Source organism: Meles meles, chromosome 7 (genome assembly GCF_922984935.1).
Source record: "Meles meles chromosome 7, mMelMel3.1 paternal haplotype, whole genome shotgun sequence".
Lineage (NCBI taxonomy): Eukaryota > Metazoa > Chordata > Mammalia > Carnivora > Mustelidae > Meles > Meles meles.
Genome location: NC_060072.1, coordinates 67068306 through 67091321, shown reverse-complemented (window position 1 = coordinate 67091321; position 23016 = coordinate 67068306). Strand labels below are relative to the sequence as shown.

The 23016-nt window shown below is 39.0% G+C and overlaps 1 protein-coding gene across 3 annotated transcripts in view; it reads left to right on the top strand.

Moving 5' to 3' along the window:
• Positions 1–419: 419 nt before the first annotated feature.
• Positions 420–23016, top strand: part of CCDC91 (coiled-coil domain containing 91) — a 378569-nt gene continuing 355972 nt past the window's right edge. For 2 of the 3 annotated variants that reach the window (XM_046013621.1, XM_046013618.1), the window contains exon 1: positions 420–611. The gene's annotated coding sequence lies outside the window, so the exon portion shown is untranslated. Of the gene's footprint in view, positions 612–4820; positions 4903–23016 lie in introns of those variants that run through there. The other variant, XM_046013619.1, reaches the window with a different exon arrangement.

Sequence of the window (23016 nt, the reverse complement as noted above, 5' to 3'; positions counted from 1 at the left end):
ATGAAATGGAAGAGTTGTCCAGTCAACTGTTTCTTGAGCACTTAACTACCTGTCAGGCATTTGGCTAAATTCATTTTTACTGAACTCAGCCTGGAAGTGGTGCAAATATCAGGCCTGTCTCTTCTCAGGAACAATCCTATAGAATCCCAGATGGGAGAATCATTTTGGGGATGGTTTTATTTGCATGCATTAGGCATAGAAACTGGGCCTGTCATTCACGAGGAAAGAACCTATAACGAACAGAAGGTATCTCCTGCATCATCCCTTTTCAGAAGGCAACCCTCCGGGGACTAGTCAAGTCATTGGAGGTGTGGCTCTGAAGATGGGGGCCCTCAGCTCGGGCCACGTGACCCGCGTGTTGGCGTTGAGTGACAGCCGCAGCTTTGGGCGGGCCTTGAAGGAAATCAACTTCCGGGGGCAGAGGTGTTCGAAGCCGGGTGGTGCGTGGGCTACCCTAACTTGTGTGGCTGGGGTCGCGGTTCCCCCCCTCACGGGTTTGGGGTCGTGCCCCGGGTGTGCGCGTGCGGGGCCGTGTGCTGGGTGGCTCACCTGGCAGCGTGGGTGAGCGGCGCGGCGGCGGCGGCGGCGGCGGCAGCCAGAGCGGGGAGCAGGTAAATGGACGCTCGCCTTCCGGGCCTGGGTCTGGGGGCCGGGGCCGCGCGAGGCCGGCGGCGCGCCGAGGCGGCGTGGGCGCGGGCGGGGAGCGCGACCAGGCTTCCGTCTCGCGCCGGCTCCGGCCTCGCCCCCGGAGGTCGCCGGGACCCGAAGTCGGAGGCGTGACCCGCCCGGGGCTGGAACGGACCCGCGCTCACCCGGCAGCCAGTGTCGACCGGTACTGGCTCTGTCGGCTGGGTTCGGCCCCTGCACGTTCCAGAATCGCGTCTTTCCGAACGTCTGCGGACAAGTACACGTGATTATTGTGTCACCGAACCTCCCACCGAACGGAGACTTAGATCCTTGCCGAGTTTTCACCGATGGCGCCTGATTTGTGCCCCCCCCCCCCCACCTTCTCTGTGCACACCGGCGTAAAAGCTCTGCGACGTCCGTCAGCCACATTTCCTTGTAGTTACTAGAGGCCACATGTTGCAGTACAAGTGGCATTTGGGGATTAAGGCCGGAGCTAGTAACTTTCCAAGTGGTGAGGCATCCTTCATCCCTCTAAGTGCGCCCCCTTTCCCCCACAATAAAGATGTTTCTTCCATCTCCCATGGTGTGTACTGTGGAAAGCTTTGGACATGAAACCTATTTCTGGCTTCACTTTAAGGAGTGGCAATACTATTAAAAGCAGTGCTGGATGTTTTTTTGGTAGGATGCTGCTGCTGCTACTCTCACTTGCTTCCATGAGGGAAGTTGGGGCAGAGCCCGATTTCCTGGAGGGTGAAGTCCTGGCCACAGCTGTAGGTGACTCAGCAGCCCCTTAAGAATTCCGACTCCTTTCCTTCCCTTCTTTTCCGAACTGTACAGATACTGTTGCCACCTTCCTCTCCAAATATTTAACGGGGCGGTAGTTGGGTGATGGCTTTTGGAAGTAGTGTTTGCATGTTCCTTGGTGGAGTGATTGGGGTGGGCTGACATTTCACCCTACAGTTTAAGGCAAAATACCCAGAATATTTAGTGGGGTGGGAGAACAGGGAGTGGCAGTGGATTCACTTTGTTCTCTGACATCAGAGAGTTCACGTTTCTAATTATCCTATTTGCCCTGTGCTACAATTTCTGTTGCAATGAAGGAATTGGCAATAACGTACTGTGCCTGTTAGGTAGATGGAGAGGAGGGTGGGGGGGCGTGGGAGGGTGGGGGGGGGTGGGGGGTGGGGGGAGGATGCTAGGGAGAGTGCACCTGCGTGGTGCAGGCTAGCCAGAAAATTGTGTGGTCCACAGTCGCCCTGGTTACAAAGTTGGCTGGCTAGGAAAGCTGTTCTGTGGGCTTGGAAATCTTACTATGAATTGGTATCCTAGCAACAGTATAAGCCAATGGAATAAACATAAAGAAAACAGCGATGGAAGTTACAATTTACCTCTTTAATACATGGAAAAATGTATCCTCTTAGTGGAGTAATAAGCTCAGAACTTCTTAGAGCCTTTCATAATCATCTTAATACTTAATACCAGCCAAAAAGAAACTGCAGAGTCATCGGAGAGCGACAGCACTTATTTATTTATTTATTTATTTTTGGTGACAGTAAAAACAAAAGGAATGAGTCGATCTGAAGGTTAAGTGTATAAATAGGAATTTGCCTAGTAAGAGGCATTTTATCTTGTTCCCCTGCTGTATATGTATGATTTATGAAGTATATGGATTGTTTAGTTATTGGAAGGTTTATTATATTAATAGTATTTGTGGGGGCAGTGCATTAGACTGGATGAGACTTTCCATTAGTAAACTGGAAAGGGAGTGTTAGGTGACTTGTCTCCAGATTCTTGCTCATAATCACAGTGCTCCTGTATCAACCTGTTCCTTATAATTTTTGGTCTTGTAAGTTCATAAGGTTTTGTTTTTTGCCGTCCAGAAATGGGAACTTAATGAAAAAGACAACCTCTGTAGATTAATTCTTCATGTCAATGCCTGTTTCTTCTTATTGATAAATCTTGATGATTAGTTGGTTTTTTTTGATTTGCAATATTTCTAAGAATTTTTTTTTGTTTCCTCAGTCTCCCCTACCCCCAAAACCAGTGAGATGGGTTTAGCTCATTTAATTTGATGCATATTTTTCAAAAGGGCATGTTCTATGTCCTTTGAAATTTAGGTTTATTGAAGTATATAATTTGCAATTAAAATTATCATTCAGTCAGAAGTTATATACAGATTTTTGATTGTGAGGGCGTTGGTGCCCCTACCCTGAACTTGAATTGTTTAAAGGTCTGCTATAGTTCATTTTCTTGTCTAATTGTACTGGCTAGGACCTCCAGTATGATGTTGAATAGGACAGGTAAGAGTAGGCATCCTTGCCTTGGTTTTCATCTTAGTGGGTAAGGCATGCAGTCTTTTACCATTAAATAATTAGTAGGGTTTTTGTAAACAGTTTTTGTCAGTTTGGGGGAGTTTTCTTAGCTTCTAGTTTGCTGCGAATTTTTTTTTTTTTTTAAATCATAAATGAATATCGTACTTCTTTTTTTTCATTATGGAGATCATAGTTGTATAAGAGAAAACTGGGAAATAATCCAGTGGAAAAAAGCTAACCCATTTCTGTTAATATGAAATAACCTCTGCTAATATTTTGCTGGCTTTTCTTTCAGTCTTTTTGTTTTACAAACATTTTTAAGAACAACTATATATATTGTTTTGTATTTTTCCCTTGTCACTCAGCATTACATTGTAAGTGCTTACTATGTCATGAATTTTTTGAGAACTTGATTTGTAAGTTCTTGATTTATAGTTAAGTTTTCCCAGTTAGAATTAACATTAAACATCTTTGTACATAACTCTGGTAAGATTCTTTTCTAATCTGTTTTTTAAAATGTGGTTGTTACTCAAAGTGCATGAAATTTTTTCAGATTCTTAATATACACTGCCTGTTCGTTTCATTTGATGTTCTTAGAATTTTTCCTCTGGGTTTTTTATTGTAAGAAATTTGGGAGCAAAATTTCTGGGCATCACTTTAAGGTAGAACCCTAGAATTTCAGAAACTCATCTAGTTCAAACCATTTTTTTTTATAGGGGTAGAGTCTAAAATAGTTAAATGATTTTTCTACCAACATTGTTATTTTGCTGCGAGTGATCTAAACAGAATTCCTGATGCATTTTGTGTCATGTGAAATACTATTCATGTTCTACTTTTGATAAGAATTACAGTAGTCTTTGAGTCTGGTATCATGCAGATACTCTATATGTTGTTTTATTGAAATCCAATCAGTACCTTTTGAGGTAGGTAGTACTTTTTTCAATTCATAGCCAGGGAAATTGAGCCTCAGACAAGTGAGCACTTATCCAAGGTTGCATTAATAGCAAGTGTTAGAATTAGGGTTTGATCACAGGTCTTCCTGAATCTTGTTTTACTCATAGACTACACTGCTGAATTCTTGTAAGCATTTTGTATATATCGTGTTTATTCTGAATCTGTCTTAATTTTGATGCTTGAAATAAACTTACTAAATTAATAACTCAACATGAGATGGTATTAGTCACTTCTAAAATGTGTACCCCAATTTATGTCTTTTTATATTTTTAAATTTTAAATTTAGACATTTCTTTACCTGTACCCTCTTTCCTTCTCTGTCAGATCTTCAAAAAGTGGTACAAAGATATTTGTTAGCTATATGCCATAGAATCCTATTAAAGAATTAGGGATAAGTTCAGGGCACCTGGGTGGCCCAGTCAGTTGAGCATCTGCCTTCAGCTCAGGTCATGATCCCAGAGTCCTGAGATGGAGCCCCACATCAAGCTACCTGCTCAGTGAGGAGTTGTCTTCTCCCTCTTCCTCTGCCCCTCCTCTTGCCCCAGGCTCGCTCGCTCTCAAATAAATAAACAAATAAATAAATCTTTAAAAAAAAAAGAATTAGGGATACATTTAATGTTACTAGTGAGGGATACAACAATTTTTAAAATTTTGAAATGGGAAACTTTTTTTTTTAATTACAGGTTTAATAGATGAAGAATAGAGATTATGTTACTTTAAAATGTGACATATAATAATTCTTTTAAAGCTGTTTTTCTTAAAAGGTTATGTACATTTTGGTATATATATAATGCAGTCCAAACAGAGAGTCTTGTAGGCTAAGTATATAAATGAAGTAACCACTATTTTGTGAAGTGTGAAAACATTTTTCCTGGTATTCAGAGACGACTGACTTTCTTTTCCCTTTGTCAGCCTTGTTACCATTGACCATGTGTATCTTCTACCAAAAGTAGGCCTGGATAATGGAGAGACCAGCCAAATCACCTTTTATGTTGTGTCCAACCTTGTGGTAAGAGACGATCTGCATGATCATTTCAAGATGCTTGACTTCTGTGTTACGAGAATTCAGAACTTCTACAGTTGTGGTAGACAGTGGTTCAGTATTATGCAAGATCAATTGATCTGTGCATGTGCTTCACTGATAGGGGCTGCATGAATATTACTAAAAAACTAAATCAATACAAGATAGTTAATAAAAGTGAGAGTATGATGATTTTATTTTATTTTATTTTATTTATTTATTTATTTATTTTTTTAAAAGATTTTATTTATTTATTTGACAGAGAGAGATCACAAGTAGGCAGAGAGGCAGGCAGAGAGAGAGGAGGAAGCAGGCTCCCTGCGGAGCAGAGAGCCCGATGCGGGGCTCGATCCCAGGACCCTGAGATCATGACCTGAGCCGAAGGCAGCGGCTTAATCCACTGAGCCACCCAGGCGCCCCTATTTTATTTTATTTTTTTATTTTATTTTATTTTTTTTAAAGATTTATTTATTTGACAGATAGAGATTACAAGTAGGCAGAGAGGCAGGCAGAGAGAGAGAGAGGAGGAAGCAGGCTCCCAGCCAAGCAGAGAGCCCGATGCGGGGCTCGATCCCAGGACCCTGGGATCATGACCTGAGCCGAAGGCAGAGGCCTTAACCCGCTGAGCCACCCAGGCGCCCCCCTATTTTATTTTTTAAAGATAATTGAGTTTATGTATATTTTTAAATTTTATTTATTTATTTAATAGAGAGATCACAAGTAGGCAGAGGCAGGCAGAGAGAGGAAGGGAAACAGGCTCCCTGCTGAGCAGAGTGCCCAATGTGGGGCTCCATCCCAGGACCCTGGGATCATGACCTGAGCTGAAGGCAGAGGCTTTAACCCACTGAGCCACCCAGGCGCCCCAAGTATGACTTTTAATTATGAATTTGATAAAGACAACTTAAAATGAGGTTATACCTTTTATTCACAGTTTGCCCAAATTGAGTATGAACAATTGAAAATAAGTTAATGATGGGGCGCCTGGGTGGCTCAGTGGGTTAAAGCCTCTGCCTTCGGCCCAGGTCATGATCCCAGGGTCCTGGGATCAAGCCCCACATCTGGCTCTCTGCTCCACAGGGAGCCTGCTTCCTCCTCTCTCTGCCTGCCTCTCTGCCTGCTTGTGATCTCTGTCAAATAAATAAATAAATAAATCTTAAAAAAAAAAAAAAGAAAATAAGTTAATGATACCTAAGTGGCATTAAATGGGCCACCTGCCCTGAATCACAAGACAAATTGAGATGAATATTTATTTTTTCTGCAGAATGGGAAAAACATTTTTTATTTATTGCTGATGGTTTTTATGAAGTATTTAGATATTTTAGGTTTCTTTTTTCTGTTATGCTGGAGAGGTACATTTTATTGATTTCTTTTTAGGACTAGCTTCTGATTAAGGTGACTGGTGTTGTAAAATATCTCTTGCTTATTTTATTTAGTATATATGATTTTTTCCCCCCAGTCATATTAGTTAAGAATACTTGTATACTACATTTTGTTGTAAGAATCATTTGAAGGAGACTTTATTTTCATTGATGCGTTGAGTTTATTTTCTTTAGTTCCAAAGTTAGGTGTTACTGATCTTGCTTTTCTTGTTATCAGCAGAAGAAAGGAGTGCCACAAGGTTATTCTCATTGTCACAGTCATGAACATAAAAATGATTTCCATATGATTGATGAGAAGTCCTCTGACCACTTAGAATCTTACCAGATTGCAAAATGTTTTATTGTGTGATTCCTACAAAATACTTAGGAGTAGAAAATCTTGCTAACAAGTGAGACAACATATACATGAAATTTTGGAGATTTTTTTCTCCCACAAAGAAGGGCCATGGATATTTTTTTTTTCCCATTTTATTTATTTTTTCAGCATAACAGTATTCATTCTTTTTGCACAACACCCAGTGCTAGGGCCATGGATATTTTTATCATAGTTACTTTCATCTGATCAAAAATAATTCATCAGGTTGTTCAGGTGGTGAATTGGGAATCATAACTGGATGTGATTCTTTAATCAGCATTTTTCCCACTTTATAAAATGTTTCAGAATCCATCTCTTGCTGGTGTGTGTGTGTGTGTGTGTGTGTGTGTGTGTATCAACAGTTGTATGTGTATATTTTGGGAAGTACACTTCGGAAAGTTTTTGGCCATTATTTCTTCAAATATTCTTTCTGCCCCTTTCTCTCCCTCTTCTTCTGGGATTGCCATAGTGTGTTTGTTGGCATGCTTGATGGTTTCCCACAGGTCTTGGAGGATCTGTTCGTTTCCCTTCATTCTTTTCTCTTTCTCTTCCTCAGATTGATTAGTCTCAGTTGAGGAAGCCCAAAAATTGGCCCATGGATTGGTCTATCACCTACTGAGTGTATTGAGTGTATTTACTGGTGTATAACACACCGTGTTAGATATACGGAAGAGAAACAGGCATTTATAAGGACAAAGAGCAATCAAGGAAGAAAGAAATAAAGCTTTACCAGTAGTAACTAAGTTGGGAGTTACAGAGGAGGACTTATTGGTAGGATGAGAAAGAGGGGTTGGGATACTAGAAGTTTCAATAGATATGAATGGCAAGTTCTGTGGGAATAATAGCCTGCTGTAAATACAAGGATACAAAGTTGTAAGAAAGTGAATTTTAGAGGTTAAGATCCTGGATTGAGGCAGTTATGTCAATATCACAAATATAGTGACTGCTACCTGTGTTTATGGAACAATTACTGTAGTGATATATTACGATTATATAGAGCAATATGTAATAGAGGCAATAATAGTAGCCTCTGTTTTTAAGTATCTGTACTATAGCAGGTACCGCACTGGATACTTTCAAACTTTTTTTGAACACTTCTTTTTGATTATTTTTTTTACTGAGGTGAAACGTAACATAGAATTAATCATTTTAAAGTGTATAACTAATATATAATCATTTAAAAATGTACAGTATTTTAAAGTGTATAACTATTGTGAATAGTGCTACTGTGAACATTTGTGTGCCAGTATTTGTGTACTTGTATTCAATTTTCTTGGACATATATGTAGGTATGTAGAAGTAGAATTGCTGGTTAATGTGGTAATTCTGTATTTACCATGTTGAGAAATTGTTAAGCTATTTTCTTAAGGGGCTGCATATATTATTTCCTACCAGCAATATACGAGGATTCCAGTTTTTCCACATCTTCATCAACACTTGTTCTTTTTTTTTTTTTCTTCTCTTTTTGGTTATAGCCATTCTAGTGGATGTGAACTGCTACCTTGTTGGGGTTTTGGTTTGTATTTCCCTAATGATGATATTAAACAATGCTTTAAGTGTTTTTGGTTATTTTTATCTTTCTTAAAGAAGTGTTTATTCAGTTCTTTTGCTGATTTTGAAATTGGGTTGCTTATCTTTTTGTTGTTGAGTTTTAAGAGTTCTTCTGGATACTAGACCGTTATTAGATGAATGATTTGCTAATGTTTTCCCGATTCTGTAGATTGTGTTTTCCCTTTTTTTTTTTTTTAAGATTTTATTTATTTATTAGAGAGAGAGAGAAAACAGGTGGGATAGGGGCAGAGGGAAAGAGAGCCCTGCTCTGCCCCATGGGGCTAAGCAGGGAGCCCGATGTGGGGCTCAATCCTAGGACCCCAAGATTATGACCTGAGCTGGAGGCGGACACATAACTAACCGAGCCACCCCAGAGTCCCTGTTTCCTTTTCTGGTTAATGCCCTTTGATACACAAAAGTTTTAAATTTTGATTAAATTTAGTGAGTTTTTCTATTGTTGCCTGTGCTTTTGGTGTCATATCTAAGAATCCATTGCCAAATGAAGGTCATGATTTGCCCCTTTGTTTTCTTCTGTAGTTTTAGTTGTATTTAGGTCACTGATCCATTTTGAGTTAACTTTGGTTTATTGTGTGAGATAGGGGGTCTATGAAATTTTTTAATTAAATATTTTTGTTAAATATTTTATGTATTTTGCTGCTACCTCCTTTGTTTACTCAATAATATGTTTATGAAATTTATCCATGTTGAGACATATAGCACTAGTTTTTCCATTTATACTACTTTATCATGTTGAATGGCTTTTGCTAATTATTGATTTCATCTATCTAAATGGACTTTTAGATTATTTCTTTTTTTGTTATCTTAAACAACATGGCAATGAATTTTCTTCATCTTTTCTGACGCACATGAAAGAATTTTTCTAGGGTCTGCCATAGAATTTGTTGGTTCTTATGGTAAGAACATCTTCAAGTTAGATATTATTAAATTATTCTCCAAAGCCTTTCTTCCCATTTTACGCTTATTATTAGTATCTGAGAATGTCTCTTCATTCTTGCCAATATTTGGTATAATTACTTTTGTATTTTTTGCTAATCTGATGGATATAAGTTTCATTGTCACTAACATCTCTGTCCCTGATTACTAGTGAGAATGACCATTTTTTCACATATTTATTGGTCACATGGGTAATTCTGTGAATTATCTGTTCATATATCTGTCATTTTAGTGGTGTTTTAGAAGGGAATGGTAGTTAACGTGCATGTTCAATACTCCATATTAAACTGGAAGTGCCTCCTGCTCATTCTGGCTTTGGAGGCAAGTATTCAAGGCTTCTGCTGATGAAGAAATCTTACCTGACCTTCCAGAGACGTTCAGATTCTTTTTTGCCCTCAGTCTTTGCACACCTGGGTGGTTGCATGTGTTTTTACAGCTTATTTCTCCCTCTTTGACAGACTTAGTACAGTGAGGCAAGGGCCAATTTTACTACCATTATATCCTTAGTACCTAACAGGGATCTTGAACATCAGAGGTGCTAGTTAATACCTGTTGAGTTAATAAACAGAAATGAGTGATGAGTAAGGGGAGCTGATATATAAGACATTGTGGAGAAGGATCCAAGGCATCTGAGGAGGTGCAAGCATGGGCATGGACATGGGACCTCAACACTTTTAGACTTTTATTGTAGTTTACATTATGTATTTATAACTTTCTTCCCTAATCTAAGACAGTGGCTTTATTGATCATTATATTCTTCAGTAGCATGTAGTTGGTTTTCATTAAATAATTACTGGGTGAATAAAAATCAGATCTTTGACTGACGTACAGATTAAAAAAAAACAAACCCATTTATTTATTTATTTGAGAGAGAGCATGGAGGGGAGGGTCAGAGGAAGAGGGAGAGAGGGTCTTTAAGCGGACTCTGTGCTGTGTCCAGAGCCCAGCATGGCACTCAGTTTCACGATCCTGAGATCATGACCAGAGCCAAAACCAGTAGTCAAATGCTTAACCAACCAGGTTCCCCTGGGTATGCATGTATGTATTTTTCATTTTTTTCACAAGGGATGGTAAGGTTAGGTATTTCCAAGATGCATTTCTCTATTTTCTTTTATTCCTCTTACTGTGTTTGAACCTGGCTTTGGGCCAGGTATTTATTTACTTGTCACCAGACAGATGTGCCATGATTGGGTGGTGTATGTTGCTGCCAAAGTCTCAACATAAAATTGTTGAAGGTGATAAAGTGGGTTTCTAGAAGTATAGTGGATTCTTCCATGGTGTCTACTTAATAAAAACATGAACTGAAAACATCTATACAGAAGTAAAGAAATACTTATGTGGAATTAAATGAACCTACTAAATAAAACTCACTAATGTCAGTGCCATCACCCAGTAGCATTTTTTGGACTTGATTATATATTTACTCATGGAGGAATAGCAGCAGTTGACATCTCTGTAGGATTCTGACAATATGGGTATAAAAAATGTTGGTAGTGCTTAGATTGCCCTATGGGGCAGCTTTGGATTTTTAGCTAAAATGGTGGCGAGGGAAAGTCCTGACCCATAAAGGGTCAGGTTTGTCAGGGATATACTCAATTGAAGTGTGATTCACAACATGAGAGTTATTTTTTTTGTTGTTAGCACACATACTGTGTTTCTCTGGAAGAAATGGAGTAGGCGTTACAGGTCTTTCATAGATAGTTTTTTTTTCTCAATTAGTAAGTTTTGGAAGTGAAAAAACTACAGGTGTTTGATACTAAAGTTAGGGTCAGATGAAAAAAATGGCTTGGTGATGATAGTGGTACTTTCAGTTCAAGAAGAAATAAAAATTAGTGATTAGAACAAGTTTTGTATCATGTTGGAAAAAAATGAGCAAAAAAGTCCTAAATGTGTTTCCTTTGGTAAACAAGTCTATTTCTCTTAAAGGGCACAATTAGCAGATTAAGACCTTTGATAAATGCATAAAACATGGATTTAATAATTGTCAAAACTGAATTTATAAAAGTTAAAATAAAGGACAACTGAGATATGTTGGGGAGCAAAAGTGAGGTCAGTAGAAATCTTTATTGAGCCCTGACTTTGTTTTATTTAGGTACCTGCACTAGCTGCTGGAGGGTACAGAAATAAATGTTACTTGGTCTCCAAGAACATAACAGTCAAGTAGGTGAGAGTAGTATAAACTAATACATTATAGTGAGGACGTAAATTGGTAAGGAATTGGTTTCTGAAATTTGATACAGAGGCATTTGGGAAGACCCTGATGAAGTTGGAGATATTGAACCCCTAAATGCTTTCCTCATCTGGTTGTGTTACTCTGGCCCTATTACTGATTGACTCAGGAAACGAGTATTCATTCAGTGGGACCCAGAACAAGAGAAGGCTCTGCAGTAGGTTCAGGTCTCTGTGCAAGCTGCTCTGTTGCTAGGGTCATATGATCTAGCAGATCCAGTGGTGTTTGGGGGTATCAGTGGCAGTGACAGTGGAGTGTTTAAAACCTTTATCAGGCTGTGTTAGGTAAATCATAGTGCAGATCATTAAGATTTAGACCAGAGCCTGCCCTTCTCTACCGATAACTGTGCCTTTCTGAGAAATAGCTGTTGATTTGCTAATGGGTCTTAAATTCTGCTTAAATTCTGTGGGCCACCAAGTTACTGTGGGACCTGAGCTGCCCGTTACTAAGTGGGTGGTTATCTCACCCACCAAGCCATAAAGTTGGGCATGGGCAGCAGCGATCTTTCGTCAAATGGAAACAGTATGTATCGAATCAGGCCTGAGCAGGCTCGGAAGACACAATACTTTACATGAAGAAGGGGCTTCTTTACAAGAAGAAGGGGCTCAAGTGCCCGTAGTCCCTGCTCTGCTAGCATCTTCTACTTCTTCTTCTTCTTTTTTTTTTTTTTTTTTTTAAGATTTTATTTATCTGTTTGTCAGAGAGAGAGAGAGAGAGAGCACAAGGACACAGAGTGGCAGGCAGAGGCAGAGAGAGAAGCAGGCTCCCTGCTGAGCAAGGAACCTGATGTGGGACTTGATCCCGGGATCCTGGGATCATGACCCAAGCCGAAGGCAGCCGCTTAACTGACTGAGCTACCTAGGCATCCCTCTGCTAGCATCTTCTTTTTTCTGAGACTGCACTTAAGGCTTCATGGCAAGTTCCCTAAGGTTAATTGACTGTAAGAAAAGACTCAGATGTGATTTACAGATGGTTCTTCAGGATATGCAGGTACCACCTGAAAATGGGCAGCTGCAGCCCTGTGGCCCCACTCTGGAGTATCCCGGAAAGACAGTGTTGAAGGCCAGTCCTTCCAGGGGGAAGGACTTTGGGCAGTGCACCTGGTTGTTCACTTTGCTTGGAAGGAGAAGTGGGCAGATGGATGATTGTATTGTTTCATGGGTTATGACCACTGGTTTGGCTGGATGATCAGGGACTTGGGAGGAATATGGTTGAAAAACTGATGACGGGGAAATTTGGGGAAGAGGTGAGGTATGTAGATAGACATCTCTGGACAAAAGAATGTGAAGATGTTTGTGTTCCATGTAAATGCTTACCAAAGAGTGACCTCAGCTGAAGAGGATTTTAATAATCAAGTGGATAAGATGACCCATTTTGTGGCTACCAGTCAGCCTCTTTCCATCCATCCCTGTTATTGTCCAGTGAGCTCATGAATTAACGTGGCGATAGTGGCAGGGTTGGAGGTTATACATGGGCTTAGCAACATAGACTTTTCACTCGTTTAGACCTGTCTGGTTACAGCCAATGCTGAGTGCCCAGTCTGTCATCAGCAGAGAGTAACATTGAATTCCTTATATGACATTATTCTCTGGGGTGATTAGCTCGCTAACTGGGGGCAGGTTGATTATATTGGTGTGCTAGCATCATGGAAGTGGCATTTTTTTGTTGTTACTGGAATAGACATTCTAGATACGGATTTGCCTTTCCTACATGCAGTGCTTCTGCCAAACCAATCTGTGGGCTTACAGAATACCCTTATCCACCATTATGATATTCCTTACAACATGCTTCTGATCAGGGAACTTATTTCAGAGCAAAAGAATTACAGTTTGTGGAATTCATTGGTCTTATGTTTCTTACCATCCTGATGCAACTGACTTGATAGAATGGTTGGAATAGACTTTTGAAGACTTAAGTTACAGTGTCAGCTAGGTGTGTCAGTTTTTTGCAGCCCCAGGACGGGGTTCTTAAGAAGGTTGTATATGGTCAGAATTAGCATCCATTATATGGTGGTGTTTCTCCCATAGCCAGGATTCAGAATAGGTTCAGGAATCAAGGGGTAGGAATGGAAGTGCCTCCGTTCACTATGACCCCTACTGACCCATGAGCAAAAATTTTTAGTGCCTGTTTCCATGACCTTATGCCCTGCTGGCCTAGACATTTTAGTTCCAAAGGGAGGAATGCTTTTACCGGGAGGCACAATGATTCCATTGAATTGGAAGTTAAGACAGCTGCACAGCCGATTTGGACTGTTCATGCCACTGTATCAACAGGCAAAGCCACTACCGGCCGGGGTGACTGATCCTGACTACCAAGGGAAATATATTGGACTGCTGCTTCACAGTGGAGGTAAGGAAGAGTATGTCTGAAATATAGGAGATCCCTTAGGGTGTCTTAGTATTACCGGGCTCTGTGATAAAGGTCAATGGAAAATTAAAATAACCCAGTTCAGGGAGGACTACTGATGGCCTGGACCCTCAGGAATGAAGGTTTGAGTCAGCCCATCAGAGTGTCATCACCGGCTGAATTGTTTGCTGAAGACAAAAGAAATACAGAATGGGTAGTGGAAGAAGGTAGTTCTAAGTACCAGCTGCAACCATATGACCAGTTACAGAAACAAAATTTCTAATAGTCACGACTATTTCTGTTCAGTTGTTATGGATATGTTTGTGTGTGTGTATGCACACATATGTATGGCTACATATGTAAAATACCTTTTTTTTTTCTTTCTCATTTCATTATCATGTAGCATAAGATGCATTGAGTGTATACATAGTATTTTAGGTAGTGTTACTTTTCTATCATAGTCTATAAAATTTGAGATATCAGGAAGAGTAAACCTAATTCAAGGACTTTTACTTCTCTTCTGTGGAAGAGGTGTGTTTCCAGGTGTGCACAGCATAGTTGTATCATCTTAGGTATAATTAAGACCTTGTTATTGTCTTTATTTAGAGATTAAGTGTGGTTTAAGGAGATATGTACAGGTGCTAAGTTGACTAGGGATGGACCTGTGATGGTTCATTTTATGTTGCAAATTGGGCTAAGGGTTTTTAGTGTTTCCTGTCTTACATTTGGGTCTTTAATCTGTTTTGGATTTATTTATGTGTACGGTATAACAAAGTGGTCCAGTTTCATTCTTTTGGGTGAGGCTGTGTAGTTTTCCAACACCATTTGTTGAAGAGGCTGTCCTTTCCCATTGGTTATTCTTTGCTACTTTGTTGAAGATGAGTTGATCATATAGCTGGGCATCCATTTCTGGGTTTTCTGTTCTGTTCCATTGATCTATGTTTCTGTTTTTGTGCCAGTACCATACTGTCTTGATCACTACAACTTTGTAAGATAACTTGAAGTCTGGAATTGTGATGTCTCTAGCTTTGCTTTTCTTTTTCAAGATCACTTTGGATATTTGGGGTTTTGAGAGATTCTATACAAATTTTAGAATTGTTTGTTGTAGTTCTTTGAGAAATGCTGTTTGGTATTTTGATAGGGACTGGATTAAATGTGTAGGTTGTTTTAGGTAGTATATGATATAGAGAACAAAGGTAAAAAGATGCAGATAAAATTAAATTTGCTTATGACCTGCATCCTATTGACAAATACTTGAGGCAGGCAGAGTATAACTTTCCTCCAGGAACTCCCACTCTTAAAGTCAGTGCTTTGCTAGTGGGAAAAACGACCTTAGCTTGACAATAGGTAGCTCTCCAGGATCTTATGAGTCTTTAGCATATGAAAGTCAATTTCCAAACTTTCCTTTATCTTTACTTCCCCCAACTCCCAAGTATAATCAGTTGCTTCTCACAATCCAGGGACAGCTGTTTCTACCCTTGGGTCCTGTCCATGGTCTTTAATAAAACTACTTTTTTTGCATCAAAGAAGTTTGAAGAATTCTTTCTTGGCCATCAGATCTGAACTCCAACATTTCCGCATCAGGATAAACATTTTAACAATATTTGTTCTTCCAATCCACGAGCATGGAATGTCTTTCCATTATTTGGTGTCATCTTCATTTCTTTTCATCAGTGTTTATAGTTTTTAGGGTACATGTCTTTAACCTCTTGGTTAGGTTTGTTCCTAGGTATCTTAATATTTTTGGTGCAGTTGTAAATGGGATTGTTCTCTTCATTTCTCCTTCTTTTGCTTCATTTTTGGTGTATAGATAGGCGACTAACTTCTGGGGATTGATTTTGTATCCTGAGTCTTTATTGCATTCGTTTATCAGTTCTAGCAGTTTTTTGGTGAAGTCTTTCAGGTTTTCTTTATATAGTATCATGTCATCTGCAGATACCAGAAGTTTAACTTTTTCCTTAATGATTTTGATGGCTTTTATTTCTTTTTGTTGCCTAATTGCTGTTGTGGCCAGACCTCTGGTACTATGTTGAGTAGAAGTGATGAGAGTAAACCTTGTCTTGTTCCTGACCTTTGGGGAAAAGCTCTCAGTTCTTCCCTATTAAGTATGATGTTAGCTGTGGGTTTTTCATATATGGCCTTTTTTACGTTGAGGTATATTTCCTCTAAACTTACTTTGTTGAGTGTTTATATCATGAATGGATGTTGTACTTTGTCAAATGCTTTTTCTGCATCTATTGGAAGGATCATGTGGTTCTCATTCTTTCTCTTAATGATGTGATGTATTATGTTGATTGATTTGCAAATATTTTTATTTTAAAGATTTTATTTATTTATTTGACACAGAGAGATCACAAGTAGGCAGAGAGGCAGGCAGAGAAAAAGGGGGAAGCAGGCTCCCTGCTGAGCAGATAGCCCTATGCGGGGCTCGATCCCAGGACCCTGGGACCATGACCTGAGCTGAAGGCAGAGGCTTAACCCACTGAGCCACCCAGGTGCCCCTTTTTTTTGAGGATTTTTACATCAATGTTCTTCAGGAATATTGGCCCATAGCTCTTTTTTTGTGTTGTCTGTATCTGGTTTTGGTATCAAGATAATGCTGGCCTTATAGAATGAATTTGGTGGTTGTCCTTCCTCTTGCATTTTATTTTTCCAAGACTTTATTTATTTATTTGACAGAGAGAGATCACAAGTAGGCAAAGAGGCAGGCAGAGGCAGACAGAGGGAGAGGAGGAAGCAGGCTCCGTGCTGAGCAGAGAGCCTGATGTGGGGCTCGATCCCAGGACTCTGGGATCATGACCTGAGACGAAGGCACAGGCTTTAATCCACTGAGCCATCCAGGCGCCCCTCCTCTTGCATTTTTTGAAACAGTTTGAAAAGAATAGGTATTAAGCCTTCTTTAAATGTTTGGTGGAATTCATCCATGAAGCCATCTGATTTTTGACTTTTGTTTGTTGAAAGTTTTTTGATTACTGATTCAATTTCTTTGCTGATAATCAGTCTGTTCAAATTTTCTTTTTCCTCATGTTTCAGTTTTTGTTTTCTTTGAATTTGTATGTTTTCTTCGAATTTATCATTTCTCCGAGGTTGTCCAATTTGTTGGCATGTAGTTTTTCATGCTATTTTCTTACCTTTTTTTTTTTTTTTTTTTTTTTTACTATTTCTGTGGGGTTGCTTGTTATTTCTTCTCTCATTTGTGATTTTTTTTTTTTTTTTTGGTCCTTTCTCTTTTTTTCTTGATAAGTCTAGATAGAAGTTTGTCAATTCTACTGATGTAGAACAGTAAACATCTACTGATGTTTAAAAAAAAAAAAACAGCTCCTGGTCCCATTGATCTGTTCTGTTTATTTTTTAGTTTTTATATTACTTACTTCTACTCTAGACTTTCTTATTTCCTTTCTTCTGTTGGCTTAAGGCTTTGTTTGTTGTTCTTTTTCTGGTTCCTTAGGTGAAAGGTTAGGTTGTTTATTTGAGATTTTTCTTTCATCTGAGGTAGGCCTGTATTGCTATAAACTTCCCTCTTAGAACTGCTTTTGCTGCATCCCAAACATTTTGGACCATTGTGTTTTCACTTTCATTTGTTTCCATGTACTTTTAAAATTTCTTCTTTTATTTCCTGGTTGACCTATTCATTATGTAGTAGCATGTTCTTTATAACCTCCGTGTATTTGTGGTCTTTCCAAATTTTTTCTTGTGGTCTTTCCAGATATTTTCTTGTGGTTGACTTCTAGTTTCATAATGTTGTGGTCAGAAAAGATGCATGGTATGACCTCGATCTCTTTGAAATTGTTGAGGCTTGTTTTATGGCCCAATATGTGATCTATTCTGGAAAATGTTCCATGTGTACTTGGAAAGAATGTGTGTTCTGCTGTTTTTGGATGGAGTGTTCTGAATATATCTGTTAAATCCTTCTGGTCCAGTGTGTTCTTCAAAGCCATTTTTTCTTTGTTGATTTTCTATTTAGATGTTCTGTACATTGCTGTAAGCGGGGTGTTAAGGTCCCCTACTATTGTATTATTATCAATTACTTCCTCTATGTTTGTTATTAATTGTTTTATATACTTGGGTGCTCCCATATTTGGTACATAAATATTTACAATTGTTAGAGCTTCTTGTTGGGTTGTCCCTTTTATTATTGTATGATGTCCTTCTTTGTCTCTTGTTATAATTGTTGTTTTAGTCTGTTTTATCTGAAGAAGCTATTGCTACTCTGGCTTTTTTTGATATGCATTTGCATGATACTTGTTTCACCATCCTCTTACTTTCAATTTACAGGTGTCTTTAGATCTTAAAAGTCTCTTGCAGGCAGCATCTAGATGAATATCTAGTTTCTTTCTTTCTTTCTTTCTTTCTTTCTTTCTTTCTTTCTTTCTTTCTTTCTTCTTTTAATCCACTCTGTCACCCTGTATCTTCTGGTTGGAGTATGTACTCACTCTGTTTACATTCAAATTAATTATTGACATACATGTATTAATAGTCATTTTACTTGTTTTTTGGTTGTTTCTGAAGATTTTCTCTGATCCTTTCTTATCTTTTTCTATTTCTTAGTTTACTTATTTTCTGTAGTGATATATTTGGATTTCTTTCTGTTTATTCTTTGCATACTTATCAATGGTTTTTGATTTGTGGTTACCATTAGGTTTGTGTATAATATCTTCAACATACAGCAGTCTGTTTTAAGTTGGTGCTTAAGTTTGAACCCATTCTTTACTTTTCTCCTCCCCACATTTTAGGTACTATGTTTTCGTATTTTAAATCCTTTAGTTTTAATGAGTTCCTTGACTGATTTTTTACAGAAATATTCCTTTTTACTGATTTTATGTTTTCTGCCTTCATACTGTCATTTTTGAGCTTTCCTTTCCACTCAAAGAGCCCCCTTTAATATTTCTTGCAGAGCTGGTTTAGTGGTCAGCTCTTTATTTTCATTTACGTTTGTCTGGGAAACTCTTTCTCTCTCTTCCTATTCTGAATGATAGCCTTGCTGGATAGAGTTTTCTTGGCTGCAGGTTTTCCTCTTTGAGTACTTTGAATATAACACACCACTCCTTTTTTTTTTCTGGTTTGGAAAATTTCTGCTGAAAAATCTGCTGATAACGTTATAGGATTTCCCTTGTACATAACTGTTTTCTTTTTGCCTTGCTATTTTTAATATTTTTTCCTTATTACTGTATTTTGGCATTTTAATTACAATATGTATTGGTGTGGATTTGCTTTTTTGGTTTTGTTGGGGGTTTTCTATGCCTCCTGGATCTGGATATCTGTTTCCTACCCCAGATTGGGGAAGTTTTTTAGCTATTATTTTTTCAAATAAATTTTCTGCCCCCTTTTCTTTCTTCTGGGACTCTTATAATATGAACGCTATTACTTTTGATCGAGTCACTGAGTTCCCTAAGTTTATTCTCATTTTGCATAATTCTTATTTCTATTTTTTTCAGCATGATTACTTTCCTTTAGTCTGTCTTCTAAGTCATTAATTTGTTCCTCCCTTTATCTCTGCTTTGTTATTCCGTATCTCCGTGTTCATGGTCTCACTGCTGTTCTCTAGTCTTCTCTCAAGTCTAGTTAGTATCTTTATGATCATTGCTTTAAATTCTCCTTCAGGAATGTTACTTATATTTTTTCACTTAGATTTCTGTCCTATCCTTTCATAGACATAAATTCCTCTGTCTTCTCATTTTGTCTAAGTCTCTGTACCTGTTTCTCTGTGTTAGGAATGTTAGCCATGTCTTTTGTAATGGCTTTATGAAGAAGAGGTCCTATCCTGCCCTGCAGTATAGTTTCCCCCGTTCCCCATGGCCTGGTGCTTCTGGGAGTGTCTCCAACATGTGCTGCATGCACTCATCTCTTGTGTCCTGACTACTTTATCCTTCAGGCCAGTTGTCTGTAGGGGCTCTCTTTGCCTCTTGTAGGCTGTTTTGTCCCTGGGCTGAATATGGCATGTTTTAACTAGGTGCGCTCTGGACTGCTTGTGAAATGAGACCTGTTACCACCTCTGGTATGAGTAGAGGTATGGGCCAGCTGTCTGAGGGAGGGTTCCTGCTGCACTGGGAGTGAGGCAAGGATTGACTGGTAGCAGTGGTTCCATCCTGGAGCAAGGGGGCTGGGGGAGCTTGGTGTAAACATGAATATGGTCCCTGAGCTGATTCTTGGCAGGTGTCTGTGAGTTTATATTGATGGATGGGGGAAGGAAAAGTGCCTGTCAGATCCTTTGTTTCCTAGGGGTCTCTCTGAGGGTTGCCTCTTTGGGACATGCTCAGAGAGGGGCAACTAACCTCCCAACTGTGTGCCCTTGATGCTCTTTAGATCGCTATATCCACACTGTATTGGCGGGCCCTTTTCTCTAAGAGCAGTCCCAATATCCTCTGGGCTCTCCCTGATCCAAGCACACTGACCTTTAAAATTCCAGGCTGTAAGCTCCATTGGTTGCAAGAACAAAAGAAATTTATCTGCTCTCACTTTCCAAGGTGTGGGGATTTGTTTTCCCTGTGCTCTCCCTTGTATGTTAGTCTGTCTCTTGCCCTTCCCTGCAACTGTAGCTCTTCCCCACGGCAGCAGCCAAGGTCTGTTTCTCTCCCAACCTGCTTCTCTGCACTTCCTACCTTCTTCAGTGTGGTCTCTTCTCTACCTTTATTTGTGGAGTTTGTTCTGCCAGTCTTCATGAAGGTTGATTTCTGGGATAATTAGGGTGATTTGATAATTACCTAGTTGTGTTTGTTGGATGAGTTGAGCCTAAGATTCTCCTACTCCACCACCATCTTGCTCTCTTCTCTTTGAGCTTTTGTTTTACCACAACCTCATTTTAGATTATTGAAAATAGTCATTATGCCTCTGTCCTCCTTGTTGAAAGCTAGGCATTAATTAAATATTCTTGGTGATGGATTTAGTGAATAAAGTAAAATGGAATCCTATGCCAAATAAGATACTGCTTAAATTAAAAGGAGAGGAGAAATCCACGAGCAGTGGTACTCAGTACTGTTTGTTTTCATTTTTTTAGAAGTAAAGTAAGTTGAAGGAGTAATTATGAAGACTATAGGATTTCCCCTTTCATAAAACATTTTTAGGGAAAAAGAATGATTGTTTGGATACTTTCAGCATTTAAAGCTGGTTAATTACCACACATTCTTTCCATTGTGATTGTGTAGCAATGCTGAGGTCTGGAATCATGCAAATAATTTCAGAACACTTCTCTCTCTCTCTCTCTCTCTCTCTTTTAAATCAGCTCTCAGTAGAGTTCTTTCTCTGTTGGTTCTTAGACTTAGAAGACATATAGTGATTTTCTAAGCAGAGAAAATCTTGGTTCTTCTTGCAATTCAGTTACTTTAACAGGGTTTTTGTAATTAAAAGAAAATACAGACTGTGCTTCAAAAAAATACCACAGAACTGTTATTCTGATCCAGAAAGGTGTGCCACCTTTTTGGGAGAGTATGTGTAATGAAATGTCAAGTTTGTCAACTCTCTAGGAGGAAGACAGCCATAATAATTGAATAAAACACCATTAATTTGTTATATATGTATCGAGAACCTGAGGCATGGATTTCTGTGTGTAGAAACTGTGGCATTCTTTTAAGCAGTTTTCTGTTCTTAACATAATTGAAGATTGGTCAGAGCAGTGCTGCTCTAATTGTTCTCCATCTGTGAAACCCAGACCGAAAGTTATTGATGACTTCAAGTATATGTGTGTATATGTTGAGTGAGAAAGTCATTTTGAGGGATGTAATTAGAATGTTACTTTCATTTTAAGGGGTTCTTTATTTTAGCTGTTCAGAGTATCATGAAACTGCTGTTGTAACCAGGATACAGGGGTGCAAAGAGCACCTGGCTCTGGGGATTCCAAATAGAACAGGTTCAGTCACTCACCACTGACAAAATCCAAGGACAGAGAGATGAGTGGTGGTGAAACAAGAAAGGAATTTATTTTACTGAGGCTAACACTGGAAAGACAGCAGACTGTGTCTCAAAGATTGTCTCCAAAATGCTGAAAATACTCAAAGGTTTATATAAGGAAAATGTAGGACAGGGGCGTCTGGGTGGCTCAGTGGGTTAAGCTTCTGCCTTTGGCTCGGGTCATGATCTCAGGGTCCTGGGATCGAGCCCCGCATCGGGCTCTCTGCTCCGCAGGGAGCCTGCTTCCTCCTCTCTCTCTCTGCCTGCCTCTCTGCCTACTTGTGATCTCTGTCTGTGAAATAAATAAAATCTTTAAAAAAAAAAAAAAAAGGAAAATGTAGGACAAAAGTTGGTAGGTATATGCAAGTGGGCAGTAAATGTCAGGTTGATCATTGTATTGGGGTCAGTCAGTCACATGGGGTCTTGCTAGTGTCAGGGCACTTCCTGTTGCTTGAGGAAATAGTTTCAGTTCCCATCACAGAATGCTTTACCTGCAGGGTCTTTTGCCTGAGTTAAGAGTTAAGCTGGAAAGAAGAACTTAATGAATTAGAAAATACAGACTGAGGTCAAAATGGAGGTAGTTGAAGTCCTCTTTCACTATCATAGGCATCAGAGAATCAGTTGGAATGATAGTGGAGGGCCCGATGTCCTCCACATCACTATCATTGTGTTCCTGTTACCGGTTGTACATGTGTCTTTCCCGCATGGTAAGAAAATTATGGTAAGAAGATTAAGCTCATAACGTATTACCAGGGAATATGGCAGAATGAGCTAGATGATAGTATGGTGGTACTAACAGCAGGGATGCTACCACAGAATAGGTCACATAATTGAATACATATTTATATAAACACACACACATATACCTGTGTATATATTTCATATTAAATTGCCTGGGAATATTGAAAACCCCCAATTTGTTGTACTCTTTAAATATCCTCGTGTAGTACTAGTTTGCCAATAAACCAAGTTTGATTGTACATAGTTGAGTTGTATGTAATTCTTTAGAAAGTTTTAGGAAATTTTCTGAAATAGCAATTTTTGAACTGACTACCAAATCTGTTCATAGTTGCATGTATGGTTCAGATTTTTCCGATGTGTCTGAGAAGTTGAAGATAGTAAGTCAATCAAAACTAATGGGTTATTAATGGACTGTTGTTCTGTGCAAAAAAAAAAAAAAAAGGTAGACTTTTCAGAATTGCTGGAAGAGGCAGAAGATGAGACTGGAAACGCAAATTTGAGCCAGTTTATTAAGGAACTATAGAATCTTTACTGGTAGAGTACCAACAACGTAATGGTATGATTACAGTATAGAATCATTCTGTTATGCAACAGTCTAAAAAAATAAGGTTTTCTTTTCTTTTTGTTTCTTTTTTTTGTGACAGAGGATATTGGTATGAAAA